We start from the raw sequence: 20,970 nt of genomic DNA, 5'->3' as shown, positions 1-20,970 counted from the left end.
GGACTCAAATAGCCTGTCTCTCATCACCAGTCCTGGTCTTTCACCCTAGCCTTGCCTCACACAAGAAGAGACAGCCAGAGGTCTACGGCAGAATGACTGAGGAGCACCTCCTTCAGTTGCCCGGGGTGTGGGGGCTGGGAGAGGGCACCTTCCTCATCTCCCCCATGATAAGACTGGGAGGAGTTCCTTGGCTGCAGGCCTCACAGCTGAAGAGCCAGGTGTCTTTTGCTACAGGCTCCAAAAGGTGAAAAGGAGGAAGAGGGGAACAAATGAAACACAAAAAAACACAAAAATGGGCAAAGCAAGGCCAAGGTCTGGCTCTAAAATGAAAGGAAAATGGGTCTTAAAGATGAGAAGGACCCGATTATGGCCTAACCAGGGCTTCAAGGAAATTGGGGGGGGGAGGGGGGAGGACGAACAGAGTGAAGAGACTGGACCTCTCGCTGAGGTCTATTTTTCCAGCTCCCCCCTCCCCGATAACACCATTCCCCACCCCTCTGTCTCTCCTTCTCTATCCATCATCCCCTTTTCCAGTATTGATCCCTAATGTTGCTCCCCCCCTCCCTAATAAAGAGCATAAATTGAGTTTCAAGTTTATTAGGATTTTATATACCGCCTATCAAGGTTATCTAAGCGGTTTTACAATCAGGTAGTCAAGCATTTTCCCTGGGCTCACAATCTATCTAACGTACCTGGTGCTATGGAGGATTAAGTGACTTGGCCCAGGGTCACAAGAAGCAGTGCGGGATTTGAACCCACAACCCCAGGGTGCTGCGGCTTTAGCTTCAACCACCACGCCACACACTCCTCAAATTCCACCCAAGCATCCACTGCAGTACTTGGGGAGGGGGGGTGCAGGGAAGGTTACTCCTGTTGCTTCTGATGTATGCCCCCTCCCCCCAAGGAGCCCTTTTCAATATTATACTTGGGGGCTCTTCACTTGAACTTTCAATGCTGCACGACACAAAGTCAGAGCACGATTCATTTTATAAAGTAAAAATGAACAATGTCAAATGTGCAAATGCCTTTTCCCGTCAGCCCCATTTTCTTTTTAACATGGTTTGCACCCCCCTCCCCAAGCCTAGCTGTAAGCATCTGCTCCTCTCCTTGCCAGCCCACTCCCCTCCTTTCTAGCCGGGTCTCACAAGCACCTCACATGGGCCATCTTGCCATCATTTCAAACCAAGTGGCTTCCTTCTGTCCCCCTCGAGCACTAAAAGTGAGGCATTTCCTAACGCCCAGATCTGTGGCAAGAAAGCAAGCCACAGGGTGAGGGGCATTGCCCCAAAGGCTGAAAGGAAAAGCGGTACTTTTTTCTTTAAAATTTACCTGCCCTTAAATGCATATATTTAAATGCTATGCCTTCTGCACGGCATGAAAACCAAACAAAAGCCATAAAGAGTGAACCTCCCTCCTGGTTAGCACAGAGGCACACAGCGCACAGATGTAATTAACATTAGCAGCTCCCACGCAGCTCTCTCCTCCCACACACCTCTCTGGCAGCACTCCACTTTACAGGGACTGACGCCAAGAGGTGGGAGAGTCACTACAGCAGCATTGGCGTGGGGGGGGGGGGGCAGAGAAAGAAATCGGTGCAGCAGGACGCTAGACACCACTGCCCCGACCACTAACTTCACACACGGCATGTGTGAGGGAGCAGAGCAATGTCCTCCTTGACCCTCTGACCCAGTGTCCCAGCACAGCAAAGGGGACTTTCTGCCCTCTGACCCAGTACTAACCAGCATGGCGTTAGGGGCCCACAGTTCTCTTCAAGCCTCTACTGGCCCAGCTCCTTTCCCTGTTCTCAATGTAGGACATGAGCTTCACTTTCCATATTTAGAAAGGTTTCTGGGATGTATGAAATAGTCAGGCAAGAAGTATCTGAAGGATTTCTTGTTACAAAGCTTGTAAATAAATGCAGAGGGAGCGTCGCACATAGGCCAGGAAGGGAGAGAGAGCAATGCGAGAGCGGCTGCCAGGGCGGGGTGGGAGCTCGCTTCCAAAGTGACAGATGGGGAGAAACACAAGACAGTAGTCACTGAGTTCAAGGGCCCTCACCCTACACCACCCTCACCAGTGAAACCAGCTGAAGGAAAGCTGAAAGACCAGCAGTGCTGGAAAAGCTTCCTGAGCCCAACCCGGGAGCTCCCTGCTGAACTCCTGGGCCCCAGAGAGGCTGAAGGAGTTTCCCAGATAGGGGACCTCCCAGGATCTGAGTCACGGGGGAGGAGAGGGGAGCTCGGAGCTTAAATGCAGGAAACTCCCAGCTGCTCTGCCGCTGGAATGTCTGCCCTTTGCCAAGAGCAGGAAAACTGTGGCACTGCGGCAACTCACACCCCTTGCGGAATCTCCTTTCTCCCCTTGATATTAACAGACTCATTCAAGCCCCTTCCCCTCCCAGCTACGCTAATACCGAAGACACCCCCATACATACACACAGTCACCCACACAGACAGACAGCTCTGCCAGTGCACCTCATCCACTATGAGCAGACAGACACTGAACCCCACATTCTAGGGTTCCAGGGTTAAGCACGCTGACCTGTGCTCGGATTTCAAGATGCTTCTGGAAACAATAGAAACACTTGTCCAGACACTGCTCAATTCCACCCTCTCCCCCTGCTTCCCATCCCCCCACCCCCAACAGAGGGATTTTACGACACTTCCTAGGTACACAGGTATAGTCTTGCATTAAAAACAGACGGCAGCAGCCACACCCATTCACAGCTGACGAGAGAGAGAGAAGGAGTAATGGAAGGTGAACGATTAAAAAAAAAAAAGGCTCATTATTCATGCCTGAGGAAAGAGAATGCACGAAGCACAGGCAAAATGTGCAAGACCATGAATGAGACAGCAATGGGGAAGAGACGGCAGAGAGCTGAATGAAGCTAGGGGAAGGCGACCAGAGATTCCTCATTCCCGATGAGTGAACTGACTCTCCTTTCTTCCTCTCTCCAGGGGATCTTCACTTAATAAAGCTCACAAAAATAGCTCAAGGTCCACCTTAGTAGGTTACAGACCGGTCTCCCAGAGTCAGAGGTCACCAGCCCCTTTGCCAAAGCTTTTCACAAGCAGCCATGTACAGAAAACGAGCCGGCACAAATCAAAACTCTCTTGGCTTGCTAAAACGGAGCCTCAGAGATCAACGTGCCGATTAATGAGAGGCAGGAAGGGGGCAGCAGAAGATGCTGTGAAAGAGACAGACAGTCACCCCAGTGTAGAGTGCAGCAAATCTGATACCGTCAGGGACAGAAGGCACGGTCCGACTCCTACCTTTGCCAAACTTAGCAGCCGGTAGAATTCAGTCTCATCAGGGCTCACACTGTACGAGCTAAACAGAGCCCAAACACCGGAGGAATGGGGAAGTGGTAAGAGCCATAGCAAAAGCATCCCAGCATCTCCTTAGAGCGAAGCAGTCCCTCCCATTTCCAAGCTCGGTCTGATGGATCCTCTGCCCACGCTACTCTCCTCCCCCTGGCTTACCTAACTGGGGGAGGTTTCCACTCTCTGGAAACAGGCCATTAGCTGTCCATTCTGAAAAAAAGAAAGAAGCAGCTATTTCCTGACCCCTCGGTTTCTCGTTAGAAGCCTCTGTCCAACCTTTCTTGTCTATCCAAGGTAATTGAGAAAATAATCTTCCTTGACTTCACCTCCATCAATCAGATTTTCAGGGCTGGCTACAGTACCGAGATGGTGCTGGGGTTGGGTTGGGTTGCCTTTGATCTCGTGGAGCTCTGTGTCTGGAGACACATGTTCACTAGTCCATTCGTTTATTTCCTTTCTCCAAGATCGGATGTTTACAGATTCCAGATCTTAGTTTTGGCTACCCAAAGTCCTTCATTCTGGTACCCCCTTTATTTATCTTCTACAACTGTCATCTTATCCTGTGCTCACTTAGAATTAAGGGGTTGGGACTTGTAGACCACTTTTTTGTAGTTCTACAACCACACTCAGTGGTTGACGTAGAGCAGGAGCGTCAAAGTCCCTCCTCGAGGGCCGCAATCCAGTCGGGTTTTCAGGATTTCCCCAATGAATATGCATGAGATCTATGTGCATGAACTGCTTTCAATGCATATTCATTGGGAAATCCTGAAAACCCGACTGGATTGTGGCCCTCGAGGAGGGACTTTGACACCCCTGACGTACAGGTACTTCAAGCACTTCCCCTCTCTGTCCTGGTGGGATCACAGTGGAGGATTAAGTGACTTGCTCAGGGTCACAGGGAGCAGTGCAGGGTTTGAACCCACAACCTCAGGGTGCTGAGGTTCTAGTCCTAACCACTACGCCACACTCTCCTCCAATACAATATCAGAAGTCCCGTGTTTCCCCAAAACTAAGCCCTAGCATACTTTTCATCCAGGATCCCATCACAATTTTTATAGATAAATAACAAGTTTTCAAGTTTTATTTAAAATTTGATTATATAGCTTATCAAACTTTCTAACAGGTATTAAATCATCCATTTATTTTTTTTAAAAAATCAGTGTAATTTGGGGTTATTTGAACTAAAAAACCTTTTCTAATAATAATTAGAAATATTCCTAGGGGAACTTGTTTGAGTTTATTTGCCACTCGCGCAAAAAAAAAAATATTAGTAATTTCTGTTATGTGTATTTCTCTTCTTTTGCGATACCTGAGTTTCAATAGATGCTTCTAAAAATTAAACTAAAATCAATGCAAAACCAAAAATTAACAATTAAAAACTAAAAGTCAATGCAGAGTATTAAATAAAACAAAACCTTGCCCAAGGTAGCCTGAAACCCCAGCACCATTCAGGCAGCTGCCGATACATTTCCAAAAGCTACAGCCAGGGACCAAACATGATCCTTAAGCCCCTAGTTCTGTCATAAGAATAGCCTTACTGGGTCAGACCAATGGTCCATCAAGCCCAGTAGCCTATTCTCACGGTGGCCAATCCAGGTCCCTAGTACCTAGCCAAAACCCAAGGAGTAGCAACATTCCATGTGGAATCCCCAAGGAGTAGCAACATTCCATGCGGAATCCCCAAGGAGTAGCAACATTCCATGCTACCGATCCAGGGCAAGCAGTAGCTTCCTCCATGTCTTTCTCAAAAACAGACTATGGACTTTTCCTCCAGGAACTTGTCCAAACCTTTCTTAAAACCATCTACACTATCTGCTCTTCACATCCTCTGGCAACGCATTCCAGAGCTTAACTATTCTCTGAATGAAAAAATATTTCCTTATAACTTCATCGAGTGTCCCCTAGTCTTTGTAATTTTTGACGGAGTGAAAAATCGATCCACTTGTACCCTTTCTACTCCACTCAGGATTTTGTAGACTTCAGTCATATCTCCCCTCAGCCGTCTCTTTTCCAAGCTTAAGATACCTAACCTTTTTAGCCTTTCCTCATACGAGAGGAGTTGCATCCATTTTACCATTTTGGTTGCTCTTCTTTGAACCTTTTCTAGTGCCACTGTATCTTTCTTGAGATAAGGAGACCAGAATCGAACGCAATACTCCAGGTGAGGTCGCACCATGGAGTGATACAGGGGCATTACAACATCCCTTTTTTTAATAATTCCCAGAATCCTGTATGGAGATTTGGGGCTAGATTCATTAAACTGACCTATGCGATCCAATCCATGGGCAATCCGTGGCTGAGTCCTCCCAGGTGACCGATTCACTACGCCTCCTCATGCAAATTAATGCGACCGGAGCCACGCCCCATAGCGACGCCATGGATTGCTGCAGAGCGATCCAGACGCATGCGCAGACCACCCTCTTTGATGCAGATGTGATCCGCGCATGTGCTTGCTCTCCCGCACAAGCTCGAGATAAATACACAAGGGGGAGGGGTGGCTGTTCTCGCTGGACTTCAGTAATAAATTCACGTTTAGCCTATATACTGCTGGACTACATATCATTTTAAACACGACAGATGCAGCCAAAATGGAACAGAACTTGTGCAGCCCAAAACCGTGGGTTAAAACCATGGGCTTGCACTGCGCTGTTGTCTTATTTTGTTTATCCTGCACAATAGAGATGCGTTTTATTTGCATGTGCAGATCGGATCGGGTCGGGGTCGGAGAAGGCTCGCAAAGCTTAGTGGATCGAGCCTTTTGATAGTTATCCCACAATCCTGTGAACATGACAATTGCTTTGGACGTATGAGTGATGTTGAATGTGTAATGAGGACATTGAGCTATTTGAACACTGCCTACCCTCCCTGCAGGTACGATTGGGCTGGTTGCAGTAACATCCGGTTAGGTCTCCTAGTAAAAGGCAATTAGCACAGCAGAATCTGAACCTGTAGCTCAGTGCTCCATCGCCTCCCTATAGGGGAACCAGAAGCAGGTCCTGGAGGGTTATGGAGTAAGAAAGGTGGCTGGATTGCCCAGTCCTGCCATTGTGGATCAGGGGGGGCCAATGAGATCTCATCTTTTACTCATGAACTTTCAGACTTTGCAGGAGCCCAGGGTTCAAATCCCGCTTCTACCACTGAGGCTTCTGGTAGCCTCAGAGAAGTCACTTCATCTGCAACTGACCTAGATTCACTAAACTTACCGATCTGGATCGGTGTTGGGCGATTCTTGGCAAAGTTTTGCCGAGCGACCGATTCACCACAGATTCTACACGCAAATGATCTGATCAGACGCACGCCCTATAGCGATCCCACTGATCAAAACGCATGCGCAGAGTATCCTTGCTGTTTATTGACGCAATTTACACATGCGCTAGCTCTTCGCCCTTATTACGTAGTTTATTCCCGCACGTCATTGACGGCAAAGCACAAGCGAACTCAAAAGAAAGGGGGAGGGGTGGCTGCAGTTTACTTTTGCTGGCCCTACAAGTTGGACATTTTTAAAAAGGAATGATTTCTGACCGATGCAGTGAATTATTTTGTGCAGCCAGATTATTGAACAGAACACACTTTAAACCCACAGGCTGGCAATGCACTTTTTACAGCCTATTTAAAAAAGGAATTCTTACACTTAGTTTTAATTTTGATGGTTGTTTTATATGGGGTTGTAACCTCGATACTGATATTTCTGGGCAGGAGAGTCGGCAAGGATAGTAAGCGACTATGGGCAAACCCAATCAGTGTTTCTTCTTCTGCTTAGTGAATTGATGGCTTCCTACTTATGCGTGACATTTCCCCTCATTTGCATGGGTGGATCGGATCGGAGATTGATCGGGAAGCTGGAATCGGGGAACAATCGCAAAACCAGGAAAACTGATTTTGCGATTGTCGGGACAGGATCGGAAGGCTTAGTAAATCTAGGCCTAAGTTCACCATGAGCCTGGAAATGGCAAAGTGTGTAACTGAAATGCAAATCCTCTGGGCTTCCATGTCAATCAGATCCAGGAGCTAACTCCAGGACTTCCATGTCCATGTCAATCAGATCCAGGACTCTAACAGTCTTCGGTCAGAATTATTCCTAGACTGAAGTTGGGAGAGGGGATATAAAATGTAAAATGGAGACCAGACGTCTCCCCCGCCTTGCTCCTAAGGAGAGCAAAATCTCAACTCTCTGCATGACACTGGCTTGACCTACGGTAACACTTCAGATGGTTCCAAAATTGTCCCAACTGCAAGACAGTACATCCCTCCTGCTCTCTGCATTTCTTTGTTTGATGTAAATGTCTAAGAAGGTAAACAAATGAAAGGAATTATATTAGCAAGCACCATGGTCTGCAACTTATTTGCATCAGCATTTACTTTCTAAAAGTATTAATAAATAAATTGGGATGCCAGATTATGGAAAATGCAGCATGGAGTGAGAACACAAGAAACGCCGGCTGTTAACAGATCCACTTGTACACTGGGCGAAGAGCAAAAAACACCCGTCACCCCAGGCAGACTGGAACAGAACCTGGCCCACAGGCCATCTCGGCAGTGGTAACAGTTAAAACCCCTGTGCAGTGCGACTGGGGCTCTCGATCCAAACCGAGTCTGTCCCTGGGAACGAGGCAGCTTCGTTCCATTTATAAACATTTCCATGCAATAAGCAGGGCTAATTAAAGACAGGAGAGAGAGAAGAGCAATACGAAAGCAGCTTCCACGCAGCCAAATTAGACCCTAGCAGAGTTCTGCTCGAAGCCCACTCATCAGATTAACGACCAGTTTGAAGGAAAAATGCACATGCCGGGCCTGCTCTTAAAGCAGAAAGTGGGGCACTGTCACTACTCTCCACACACTCCTTCCCTTAAAAACCCTCTGCAGTCCATGCCTACCTCCCCCCTGACAGCCCCCTCCCTCCCAATCAGAGAGAAACTTCCCTGCTCTCTAGTTCTCCAATAGGAGAAGCCTGAACATAAGAACTGCCGCTGCTGGGTCAGACCAGTGGTCCATCCTGCCCAGCAGTCCGCTCATGCGGCGGCCCCCAGGTCAAAGACCAGAGGTCTAAATGAGTTCAGCCTCTCCTGTGTACGTCCCAGTTTAGCAGGAACTTATCCAGCCTAGGTTTGAAACCCTGGAGGGTGTTTTCCCCGGAAGAGTGTTCCAGTTTTCTACCACTCTCTGGGTGAAGAAGAACTTCCTTACGTTTGTACGGAATCTAACCCCTTTCAACTTTAGAGAGTGCCCTCTCGTTCTCCCTACCTTGGAGAGGGTGAACAACCTGTCCTTATCTACTAAGTCTATCCTCTTCAGTACCTTGAATGTTTCGATCATGTCCCCTCTCAGCCTCCTCTTTTCAAGGGAGAAGAAGCCCAATGTCACTGTTCCTGGAGCTTACCCAGGACCACATGCCCAAAGGAACACGCAATTCCTAACTGCAATGTACACACTCATATCACCCCCACATCCCAGCTCGTGCATACGAGTCGATCACAAGGGCCACTGTGCACCTGGTTTTGGAGTGCTCACAAGTGCACAGGCTACAACACAAAGCAGAGTTTTCGGGACTCCCTCACTTGCATGCAGTCTCTCTGATGGACCCATCCGACCCTCATCCTACAGGGAGAAGCCCCATCCCCACCAGTTACATAGGGCCTGTGCCGCTTACCACCAGCCTCATCGAAGTAAAGCAGAAACCGCGACCTCCCACTCTCCATCTCATCCGTTTCGCATGTCCCTGGTAGTCTAGAGGTCAAGGAGGGATGGCTCTTACATGAAGGAGCTCACAGAAATGTCCACTACTGGCCCCCACCGTTCACTTTGCTTGTGATGACCACGATCCCCTCTCAGCACCTGCAACACGCTAGCAGTCCGTAGAGATAAGTCATCTCTCATGCGTAAATAGCTCAGTTGTGTCATTCTGCTCGATAAGAAATCAGGGGATGAAATTCAGTTAACAACTGCAGTGCCAAGAGCTTGTTCACACTTTTGCACAGAGAGGTGAAAAACCCAGAAACATTTTCCCATTTATAAATTGGACATCGCTTTATGATCAAGAACATAAGACTTAGAGGGGACATGATCATGAAGGGCATGGAGAAAGTGGAGAGGGACAGATTCTTCAAACGCTCGAAAACTAAAAGAAGAAGAGGGCATTCGGAAAAATTGAGAGGGGACAGATTCAGAACCAATGCTAGGAAGTTCTTCTTCACCCAAAGGGTGGTAGACACCTGGAATGCGCTTCCAGAGGGTGTGATAGGACAGAGTACGGTTTTGGGGTTCAAGAAGGGATTAGATGATTTCCTGAAGGAAAAGGGGATAGAAGGGTATAGATAGAGGATTACTATACAGGTCCTGGACCTGATGGGCCGCCGCGTGAGCGGACTGCTGGGCACGATGGACCTCTGGTCTGACCCAGCCGAGGCACTGCTTATGTTCTTAACTGCCATACTGGGACAGGCCAAAGGTCCATCCAGCCCAGTATCCTGTTTCCAACAGTGGCCAACCTGGCAAGATCCCAAGGACTACAACTGATTTTATGCTGCTTATCTTAGGAATAAGCAGTGCATTCCCCCAAGAATGGCCTAAGGACTTCTCTTTTAGAAAATTATCCAAGCCTTTTTTAAATCCCGTTAACCGATTTCACCCCTTTGTCCAGCAATGAATTCCAGAGAAGAAATATTTTCTCCAGTTTGTTTTAAATCTACTACTTAGTGGCTTCATCGCATGCCCTCTAGTCCTAGTATTTTTGGAAAGAGCCAACAAGCGGATCCCAGAGGTCAGACACAGCAAAACTGAAACCCAACAGAGCGTAAACCTATGACTAACGGTTGCCTGTTTCATTGTCATGACTAGTCTGATTTAAACCAATTTTGAATGTCATTTTGTAACCCGGTCTGAGCGTCTGGGAGAATGGGATAGAAATCAAAATAAATAAAAAAAAATATTCTAGGCTACTAAAATAATTCAGCTATATTAATAATATTAATCACTTTATTTTTATACACAACAATACCACAAACAGTTCAGAGTGGTTTACAGACTGTATACAGACAGCGATATTACAAAAAACTTTCTAAATTACATTAGCATGGGAAGATTAATCAAATTTTTCCCAGAAGTGTTTTAGAAGTACATCAAAGCAGAAGTGGAGTCAGATAAATTTATCAAAGAGATACATTAATTTAACTTATTTTAAAATCAGAATAAATAATTTTTTAAATCAGCTAAGACAGGACTTGGGTCGAGTTATGGAACGGCATCAACACCCTCAGTGCGTTAACTGGACATATGCCCACAAGGGATAACCCACCCCCCCTTTAATTCCATTAGGAACAGAGAGGGATCCCAGCAAGTTCAGCGAGAGGCAAGGGAGGATCAGATACTTAGCAAAAACTCTCAATCTATAATCCAAATTTGTGACCTGAAGTAACTCTCTCTACACCAAAGCTAATGATAGCTTCTGACTCCAGATGTGCTGGGCCAAAGGACTGCCGAACTCCTGAGGTGGCTGCACGCACGCATCTCTCCCATAGAGCAATGATGGAAATGAGGATCTCTTGTCAGTCACTAACCACAGCTAACACACCACCTTCAAACTCTAGAAGCAGCACACATGGGGCCCGTGGCTGCCCCCATCCCAAACCCATCCTAAATGCTTCAACTTTTTTCTTGAATACTATCAAGCCACAGAATTAATTTGCCAACAGCAGAAAAAGCCCCACAAAGCGGAGCATCCACAGATAATCCTCCCCTAGCCCATAATCCCTACTAGAACCGAGACTCCATCTCTAATGCTTTCCCTCCCTTCCAACGTGTTAATGCACAAAATCATCTCTTAGAACAGACTTAGGGATTTAGATTTTACAACTCTTCACTCATCTCTCCAAATCCAAATGCAGCTCCCTCTCCCCCCCCATTCATACCTTGTTCCTGCTCCCCCCCCCCCACACATATACCCCATCCATGATCCCATTACTTACATGGAGACACTGAAACCCCTTTCCAGACACTCCCAGACTTTACTGGACAGAAAAGGCAGCCAAGGAGGAAATATTATTCAGTAAACCACCATCATAATAGCAGAGATGAAATTGTCCCACAAGTGGCAAGTCTGAGGTCCCATTCCATATAAGCCCCCTCCCCCAGATGCTGCTTGCATACACTTATTTCCTTCCTCCCTTGCACCCTGGAAGAGATGAGGCAGAAATAGTGACCATACAGGAAAGCAAGTGTCAAAGCCTGAGGGGCCGGGAGCATAAGAAGGTGATGAAAGGAAAGAATCTCTGTAAGGCCTATGAAAGGAATGGCCGGGGCTGAAGGACCACTACAGGAATGTACCCCTCCCTCTCCATGAAGATCCCAAGCCCCACACACAACTACAAGAGGAATCAGTGCCTTTAACACAATCTCAGAGCAGCAGAAAAGGACCCGAGTGAACAGCTCTCTGCAAATTCTGTCCCATCCCTGAGCAGAAAACTGGTAAAAGCAGCAGTGCTCCAGGGCAGGTTCTGCTGGGCTTTGGCCAACGGAGATCCCGAGGAAGTGTGAAATAAGCAAGAGCTTACAGAGCACACATCACATGGTCCTGTCGCACTGTGTACCATGATTCATGTTCATTAAGCTTAATATTTAGAGAGCGTTGGCAGAGTACGAACTTGTCACCTAATTCCAGGGGCCCTACATCAATCACCCAGCACAGAAAGGTTAAGTGCTTCCTCAAGGTCATCTGCCCATGCTACAGGCTCCTACCCCTGAAGTTTGGCCCTGGGAGCTCTGCCCTGACATGAGTGCTGCTTTTGCTTCAATTCAAAAAATTTATAATTTTTTAAAAAAGTTTATTGGGAGCCTCCAAATTCCCAGATTCTAAAGTGTTCATGACCTGAAGTCAAGTCAGGCAGGTTGCTGCCCAAGTCCTCAGCGGCACGAGGGGACCCAACCAGTGGCCTCTGCTTCTTCACGCCGTCAAACACCCGTCCACACTGGGTACACTTGCTCACAGGTTGTTGCTGGTACGGCTGTGTTTAGTATATTGACACCATATAGAGAACATGAACTGTCTAGTCTCAATCCGGTCCCCGGAACACACCCAGCCAGCCAGGTTTTCAGGATATCCAGAGTGAGAATAAATCTGCACATACCACCTCTGCTACATGCACATTCATTACGGGCTCCCTCCAAGCCGGACTGGTTAAGTAGGCTGCAAGGACTGGATTGAGAATCACTGGATAGTACAGGCTTGTCCAAGTTCAGTCCTTGAGGGCTACAAACAGGCCAGATTTTCAGGATTTCCCCAATGAATATGCCCATTACATCCATGATAGAAGAGCGGGACTTGGGTGTGATTATATGTGATGATGTTAAGGTGGCAAAACGGGGTGAAAAGGTGATGGCGAAAGCTCAAAGGATGCTAGGTTGCATCGGGAGAGGTATGGCCAGTACATAAGAACATAAGACTTGCCGCTGCTGGGTCAGACCAATGGTCCATCGTGCCCAGCAGTCCGCTCCCGCGGTGGCTCTGAGCTCAAAGACCATTGCCCTAACAGACTAGCCTTACCTGCATACGTTCCGATTCAGCAGGAACTTGTCCAACCTTCTCTTGAATCCCTGGAGGGTGTTTTCCCCTATAACAACCTCCGGAAGAGCATTCCAATTTTCCACTACTCTCTGGATGAAGAAGACGTTCCTTAAGTTTGTACATAATATATCCCCTTTCAACTTTAGAGTGCCCTCTCGTTCTCTCTACCTTGCAGAGGGTGAACAACCTGTCTCTATCTACTAAGTGTATCCCCTTCATTATAAGAAAAAGGAGGTATTGATGCCCCTGTATAAGACTTTACTGAGACTTCATTTAGAATATTGTGTACAATTCTGAAGGCCGCACCTTCAAAAAGATATAAAAAGGATGGAGTCAGTCCAGAGGAAGGCTACTAAAATGGTGCATGGTCTACGTCATAAGGCATATGGGGACAGACTTAAAGATCTCAAAATGTATACTTTGAAGGAAAGGCGGGAAAGGGAGATATGATACAGACGTTTAAATAACTACGTGGCATAAATGCGTACAAGTCGAGTTTCTTTCATTTGAAAGGAAGCTCTGGAATGAGAGAGCATAGGATGAAGTTGAGAAATGATAGGCTCCGGAGTAATCTGAGGAAATACTTTTTTACAGAAAGGGTGGTAGATGCATGGAATAGTCTCCCGGAAGAGGTGGTGGAGACAGATACTGTATCTGAATTCAAGAAGGCGTGGGATCTCTTAGAGAGAGGAAGGGATAATGGTTACTGTAGATGGGCCATTTGGCCTTTGTCTGCCATCATGTTTCTATTGTATATAGATCTCCTTCAAGCATATATGTTAGGGATATCCTGAAAACCTGGTCTATCTGAAAGCCTCAAGGACTGAACTTAGACAAGTCTGTGGTAATGCAATGGGCAAAGATTCAGGCTATTATTGACGTATGAAGTTAGACTGTGAGGCCGCCAGGGTCAGGGAGAGACAACCTGAATCTGGCCATGTCTCGCCCTGAGCTACTAGTTCAGCAGTCTCTCAACTCAATCCTCAGCGCACAGCAATCTCGTCTGCTTTTCAAGATATCCCTAATGAATATGCATGAGATTAATTTGCATCCACTGCATGCAAATCTATCTCATGCATATTCAGTATGGATGTGCTGAAAATCTGACTGGCTTGGAGTGTCCAGAGATCCCTGTACTACAGTGTTTATGCAAAATTACATAACTGTTGCCAACGGGCCAGACCGAAGGTCCATCAAGCCCAGAATCCTGTTTCCAACAGTGGCCAACCTAGGTCCCAAGCACTTGGCAGATCCCCAAAGAGTAGCAACATTCCAGAGCTGAGATTGTGATGTCATAATGCCTCATTCCACCAATGCCTAAGAGCCAGCCTCATCAAGTGATGTCACAATGGCTCGAGTGTCCTAGACGGCTCACATAAGAAGTGCCATAATGGGATAGAGCGAAGGTCCATCAAGCCTAGTAGCCTGTTTCCAGCAGTGGCCAACCCAGGTCCCAAGTACCTGGCAAGATCCCAAGGAGTAAAACAGATTAAATGCTGCTTATCCTAGGAATAAGCAGTGGATTTCCCCAAATCCATTTAAATAACAGTATGGACTTTTGCATAAGGCAAATGCTAAATCCAGATCTTTGTGCCTTTCCTTATTTCCAATCTACGAGACTAGTGAGACAGATTTCTCATACATAAATCAGAAGAGGTGGAGAATATTGAGACAAGCTTTCCAGGGTGTCAGCTCCCTCAAATGATCCTCACTGTCCCGGAGCAACTGTCAGGAGGTAAGAGCCGCAGGTGGGAATCCCTTCACCGTCATGGGAAGAGCCAGCGTGATGACGTACAAGATTCCCAGTTCACTGGCTAATGACAGCGAAACTCCAAAGCTACGATATGCAAAACAGCCATCATTCTGTCACCTCCTGTCCTAGAAGCGCGGTGCAAGAGGACGCGAGCCACGTGACCTAATCATCCAACAGCTGATTTATTTCACATCTGGCGATGCCTCTTCCCACACTTCGTATCCCATCCAACAGAAAGAGGTCAACGTTGGCTCCTTCCGCTTAAACTGTTTGTTTGCAGCCAACCACTCATTTTCAGCAAAAGTTAACCAGTGTGGCGCTAAGAAGACATTTTCAGTAGTAACTCAACTGGTCAAGTCCTGACTCTGTCCTCAGAATGCCCCCAAAACTGCCAGTTTAAAGCACCGGCCAAGGTAACCAGATATCAGTCCCATCTTCACGTAGTGGCCTGTAGGCCGTTAAGTACGGAATATAAACCCTGACATTCAGTGCCAGAGCCTGGACTTGACCTGGCACTGAATTTCCGGGCAAAATGCCGACTCCAAATATTTCAGCTTCCCAAATCTTTACGTTCCCATTACAGGTTACTACAAACTGCATTATATCATTTCATGTCTCACTGTACTTTAAGCAGCCTAAACATTTACTCCGTTTTCCCTACCCAACTCTATCCCATCACCCGGGAGTCAAGGTGGACACCAAAAATGAGGGTGGGCTAACTGATTCACTAACACAAACCCCTATTCCCTCCCTCCAACCCAAAGAAGAATTACTTCTAAAATTGGAGCAAACCTGTGATCTTATGGTTCCCTCCAAAAGGCAAACGTGATAACAATTCCTCCTCCTCCCCCTTGAACAGTTTTCCCACTTTCCCTGAACCCAAGACCTCTGATCAGTAGGAAACTTTGTAGCTCAGATCCCGATTAAAGTATCCCAGATTAACAAAAGAAAAACCTCTTCCTACAAATTGCATTAAAGAAAGAAATCAAAAAAGGGTTTGGAATGAGTATGGAATCTGCTTCATACTAGGAAAATTGCCTTCCCAACGTCCAATTAACTCTTCCATCTTTGCACCTCATGTCCATCACCTCAGGAACACTGACAACAAGTCTGTGTGATGAGCCAGGTTTAATTTCTTATGAGAGGTGATATGACTTCCGTGGCTTTCGATAGGTTTACACAACATGGGGTGCAGCTCAGAAAAATATTTTTCCGATAGTCCGTCATTATCACCATTCTCCGTGCGGCCAAGGTCTCCCTAGTCCTTTAATCACCTGACCTGGAGCATGGCTGCGTCACAGAACCCGACTCCAGAACACCACACAATTAAGCCCCATCTCCCAGAATACGTCCCCCGACATTACCAGAGCTAGGGGCACCCCCTAAGAATTCTCGATACAATCTCTCTTTCCAAACAAGAGAACCCAACATTCAATGCCTCAGGACTAAGAATCTAAGAATAGCCCAATGGCCCGTTCTCACATTGGCCAATCCAGGTCCCTAGTACCTGGCCAAAACCCAAAGAGCAGAACCCTAAAGAGTAGCAACATTCCATGCGGAATCCCCAAAGAGTAGCAACATTCCATGCGGAATCCCCAAAGAGTAGCAACATTCCATGCAAGCAGTGGCTTCCCCATGTCTTTCTCAATAAGAAACGATGGACTTTTCCTCCGGGAAACTGGCCAAACCTTTCTTAAAACCAGCTACGCTATCCGTTTTTCTGTCATGCTACGAGTGGTTGCTTCAGTCCCTTCTAGTGCAGTGTATCCAGTCTTCTTACAGCAATTGGACACACACTCATTTTCACACCTAACATTATTTATCGTTTATTAAAACCTGCTATACCGCCTGACTTGCAAAGATCACAGCAGCTTACACGATATAATGACTCATAAAAGCAGAAAAACGCCGTATTGCCAAAAAAGACAGACCTAGTTCATTCATCTCAAGGTATCAGCTAGTTTAATAGTAAAAAAGCACACGTATACCCATCAACAAGTTCCTCCCTCCTTCGCATCAGGAGAGCCAAAGCAGATGCTGACATCTGGTACCTCACCTGCTTTGGAACTGCAGACTGCGGTGCTGGGCTCACACTGGTACCAGGCACGCCCTCCTTTGCAGACAAGTGGTCGAAAATTCCAAGACATCCCCTGAAGAGATGAGAACAAACCCTAGGATGGGAGGTGAAACCCAGCGTTCAGCATTCCCATTTTTCGGAAAAGCAATGTGATCAGAAACAGATGGCCACTGAAGCAGTGCCTGAGAAACAGCGTCAGAACGGACAAATTCCAGCTCTGCAGTAATCAATATGCAATCATACTTGCAAATTCTTTATGTGTGAATTAGATGGTGCATGAGCTTTGCCAAGCATCCCTGCACCCTTTGTTTACAGCGGGATGGATGGGAAATGAAGCCTGGTCCTAAGTCCTTTGAGGGTCAAACCATCCCTTGGCATAGAAAAACCTTGTCAGGGCTAACGCTTAGGCCACAGCAGTATTAATGAGTGATTCATGGGATCTGTTTTAGTGATTGCTATGGCTTGGAAGTGCTCAGCAAATGCAAGTTCAGTACACCTGATGCTTGTAAGAAACCTCAAAAAGGCATTGCAATAAAAGACCCCATTAAAGTCGGTCCTCATGGCATGGGGAAAGGCTGAGTGCATCAGAAAGCCACCACTGCAGCCTGGAAAAGAGAGTTTCAAGAAAGTCAGAGCAGACTGGGCAGGGGATTCAGTGTCTGAAGTCAAGGGCAAGAGAAGGTCAGAGCAGATTGAAATTGTGGAGGGGAGGGGGGCAGCAGATGGTTTGCCATCTAACCTGGTAGCTCTCACACTGCAATCCTAACTGTCCAGCCCACGGCTGCCCCTGGTGGTAGGGGCAAGTCAAGCAGCCAGTTAAGGGCTGATTTTCCCCTATCCATTTCAGCTCCCCCCCCCCCCCCCCCCCCCATATTGGGGAAAAGTTGGCTGCCATGTGGGCACATGAAGCCACCCTCAGAAGGGCTCTTAATGGGCCAGCAAAGTTCCTGGGAGGGGGCAGGGCTCAGCTGGCCTCCCCCGCCCTGCTGCCAAGACCCCCGGCCACTTACCCAGGCGAGGAGAGCTGCGGCGGGAGCCGATCGGGGCCGTGCTCGGTGCTCACTGCAGGTCCCCGGCGGGGAGAGAGCGGCGCGCGGTCCGGGACTGCAGGCAGCGCGCGCGCGCCACCAGCTGCAGAAAGTGCCAGTCACGCGGACTGCAGAGGCGGGCGGGGCCCGGCCGGAGGCCCGCCCCCGCCCTTAAGGAAGCCCGGGGGCCGCCCCGCCTTAAGGGGGAACTGCGGCGGGGAGGGGGAGCGGCCCCCCCCACCCCCGATGCACCGATTCAGCCAAAGAGCTGCAGTCGTGCATGCGGAGATCTCGCTGCAGTACTGCAGCAGAAGGGGGAGCCCGGCAAAAACGCCTCTGCAAACCCCCCCCCCCCCATCTGTCTTGATTGGTTAGATAGCGAGGCAGTGACTCTGTACAGCGCCGCGTACCTCCGCCAGCGCTCGAGAATAATTACTAGTAGTAGTAGTAGTAGACCCATTCATCACTGATGCTAGAAAGACAAAGAACACTCCAGGAATGTTCAAAGGAGCTGGCAGTAAGACCCGGACTGGGATTTCGCTTCTGAGCAGGAGTGAGAAATACTAGACTAGGACATAATGTCAACAAAAGCAAGCAATTTTCCAAGAATTGTGACAGGCATCGGTAGCAATGCTGCTACTCTTTGGGGTTCCAGAATGTAGCTTCTCTTTGGGGTTCCGGAATCTTGCTATCTTTGAGATTCTGCATGCCATGCTGCTACTCTTTGGGGTTCCGGAATCTTGCTATCTTTGAGATTCTGCATGCCATGCTGCTACTCTTTGAGGTTCCAGAATGTAGCTACTCTTTGGGGTTCCGAAATCTTGCTATCTTTGAGATTCTGCATGCCATGCTGCTACTCTTTGGGGTTCCGGAATCTTGCTATCTTTGAGATTCTGCATGCCATGCTGCTACTCTTTGAGGTTCCAGAATGTAGGTACTCTTTGGGGTTCCGAAATCTTGCTATCTTTGAGATTCTGCATGCCATGCTGCTACTCTTTGAGGTTCCAGAATGTAGCTACTCTTTGGGGTTCCGAAATCTTGCTATCTTTGAGATTCTGCATGCCATGCTGCTACTCTTTGGGGTTCCGGAATCTTGCTATCTTTGAGATTCTGCATGCAATGCTGCTACTCTTTGGGGTTCCAGAATCTTGCTATCTTTGAGATTCTGCATGCAATTCTGTTACTCTTTGGGGTTCCGGAATCTTGCTATCTTTGAGATTCTGCATGCCATTCTGCTACTCTTTGGGGTTCCAGAATGTAGGTACTCTTTGGGGTTCCGGAATCTTGCTATCTTTAAGATTCTGCATGCAATGCTGCTACTCTTTGAGGTTCCAGAATGTAGCTTCTCTTTGGGGTTCCGGAATCTTGCTATCTTTGAGATTCTGCATGCAATGCTGCTACTCTTTGGGGTTCCGGAATCTTGCTATCTTTGAGATTCTGCATGCCATGCTGCTACTCTTTGAGGTTCCAGAATGTAGCTACTCTTTGGGGTTCCGAAATCTTGCTATCTTTGAGATTCTGCATGCCATGCTGCTACTCTTTGGGGTTCCGGAATCTTGCTATCTTTGAGATTCTGCATGCCATGCTGCTACTCTTTGGGGTTCCAGAATGTAGGTACTCTTTGGGTTCCGAAATCTTGCTATCTTTGAGATTCTGCATGTGATGATGCTACTCTTTGGGGTTTTGGAATCTTGCTATCTTTGAGATTTTGCATGCAATGCTGCCACTCTTTGAGGTTCCAGAATGTAGCTACTCTTTGGGGTTCCGGAATCTTGCTATCTTTGAGATTCTGCATGCCATGCTGCTACTCTTTGGGGTTCCAGAATGTAGGTACTCTTTGGGTTCCGAAATCTTGCTATCTTTGAGATTCTGCATGTGATGATGCTACTCTTTGGGGTTTTGGAATCTTGCTATCTTTGAGATTTTGCATGCAATGCTGCCACTCTTTGAGGTTCCAGAATGTAGCTACTCTTTGGGGTTCCGGAATCTTGCTATCTTTGAGATTCTGCATGCCATGCTGCTATTCTTTGGGGTTCCAGAATGTAGGTACTCTTTGGGTTCCGAAATCTTGCTATCTTTGAGATTCTGCATGTGATGATGCTACTCTTTGGGGTTTTGGAATCTTGCTATCTTTGAGATTTTGCATGCAATGCTGCCACTCTTTGAGGTTCCAGAATGTAGCTACTCTTTGGGGTTCCGGAATCTTGCTATCTTTGAGATTTTGCATGCAATGCTGCCACTCTTTGAGGTTCCAGAATGTAGCTACTCTTTGGGGTTCCAGAATCTTGCTATCTTTGAGATTCTGCATGCAATGCTGCTACTCTTTGAGGTTCCATAATGTAGCTACTCTTTGGGGTTCCAGGATTTTGCTATTCTTTGAGATTCTACATGGAATCTTGATACTCTATGTCAGGGGTAGGGAACTCTGGTCCTCGAGAGCCGTATTCCAGTCGGATTTTCAGGATTTCCCCAATGAATATGCATGAGATCTATTTGCATGCACTGCTTTCAGTGCATATTCATTGGGGAAATCCTGAAAATCCGTCTGGAATATGGCTCTGGAGGACTGAGTTCCCTACCCCTGCTCTATGTGGTTCTAGAATCCTTTGTTACTCTTTGGGATTCTGGAATTTGCTACTCTTTGGGTTTTGGCCAGGTACTAGGGACCTGGTTTGCCCACCATCAAAATGGGCTACTGGACTTGATGGACCATTGGACTGACCCAGTAAAGCTATTCTTATGTTCTTATGGCATCACAATGCTACAAAGATATGAGGAGTTATTTTTTATTCGTCCTCCCATTTCTTCAGTGGTTAAGAAATAAACGTCTCTGTAGATTAGAGCAGATTCATCCTATCCATGTCATTCTCATCCCCAAGCACTGAGGATGCTCAAACCTTCATGATGGTCCTTCTAGATTATGCCACACTGCTAAAAGGAGCTTCAATTACTTCAACTTATATAAAATACTGCAATTAAAACTCAGTAAAAACTAGGACTCTACATTGATTAAATGTTTTAATCACATAAACCATCCCCCTTACATTTCCTCCTGGACAGTGCAATATATAGACAGCAGATGCAAATGATCAAAACTAGCATTTCAATTACTAAACTAAAAATAAAATGATTGATTTTATCTCTGTTGTCTGGTGATTTCACCTTTCTAATCAGCTCATTCCATATCTCTGGTTTTTCTTTCCTGTCTCACTATTTCCTTTTTTCCTTCTTCA

At 47.0% G+C, this 20,970-nt stretch overlaps 1 protein-coding gene across 4 annotated transcripts in view; it reads right to left on the bottom strand.

The window, feature by feature from the left end:
• Positions 1-17,896, bottom strand: part of ATP2B4 (ATPase plasma membrane Ca2+ transporting 4) — a 125,998-nt gene extending 108,102 nt beyond the window's left edge. For 3 of the 4 annotated variants that reach the window (XM_033919418.1, XM_033919413.1, XM_033919417.1), the window contains exon 1: positions 17,720-17,896. The gene's annotated coding sequence lies outside the window, so the exon portion shown is untranslated. Of the gene's footprint in view, positions 1-3,272; positions 3,418-17,719 lie in introns of those variants that run through there. The other variant, XM_033919414.1, reaches the window with a different exon arrangement.
• Positions 17,897-20,970: the final 3,074 nt, after the last annotated feature.

This window comes from Geotrypetes seraphini, chromosome 13 (assembly GCF_902459505.1).
Source record: "Geotrypetes seraphini chromosome 13, aGeoSer1.1, whole genome shotgun sequence".
Taxonomy (NCBI): Eukaryota; Metazoa; Chordata; class Amphibia; order Gymnophiona; family Dermophiidae; genus Geotrypetes; species Geotrypetes seraphini.
Note: the sequence above shows the minus strand (reverse complement) of the source record. Positions and strands in the feature narration are given on the sequence as shown.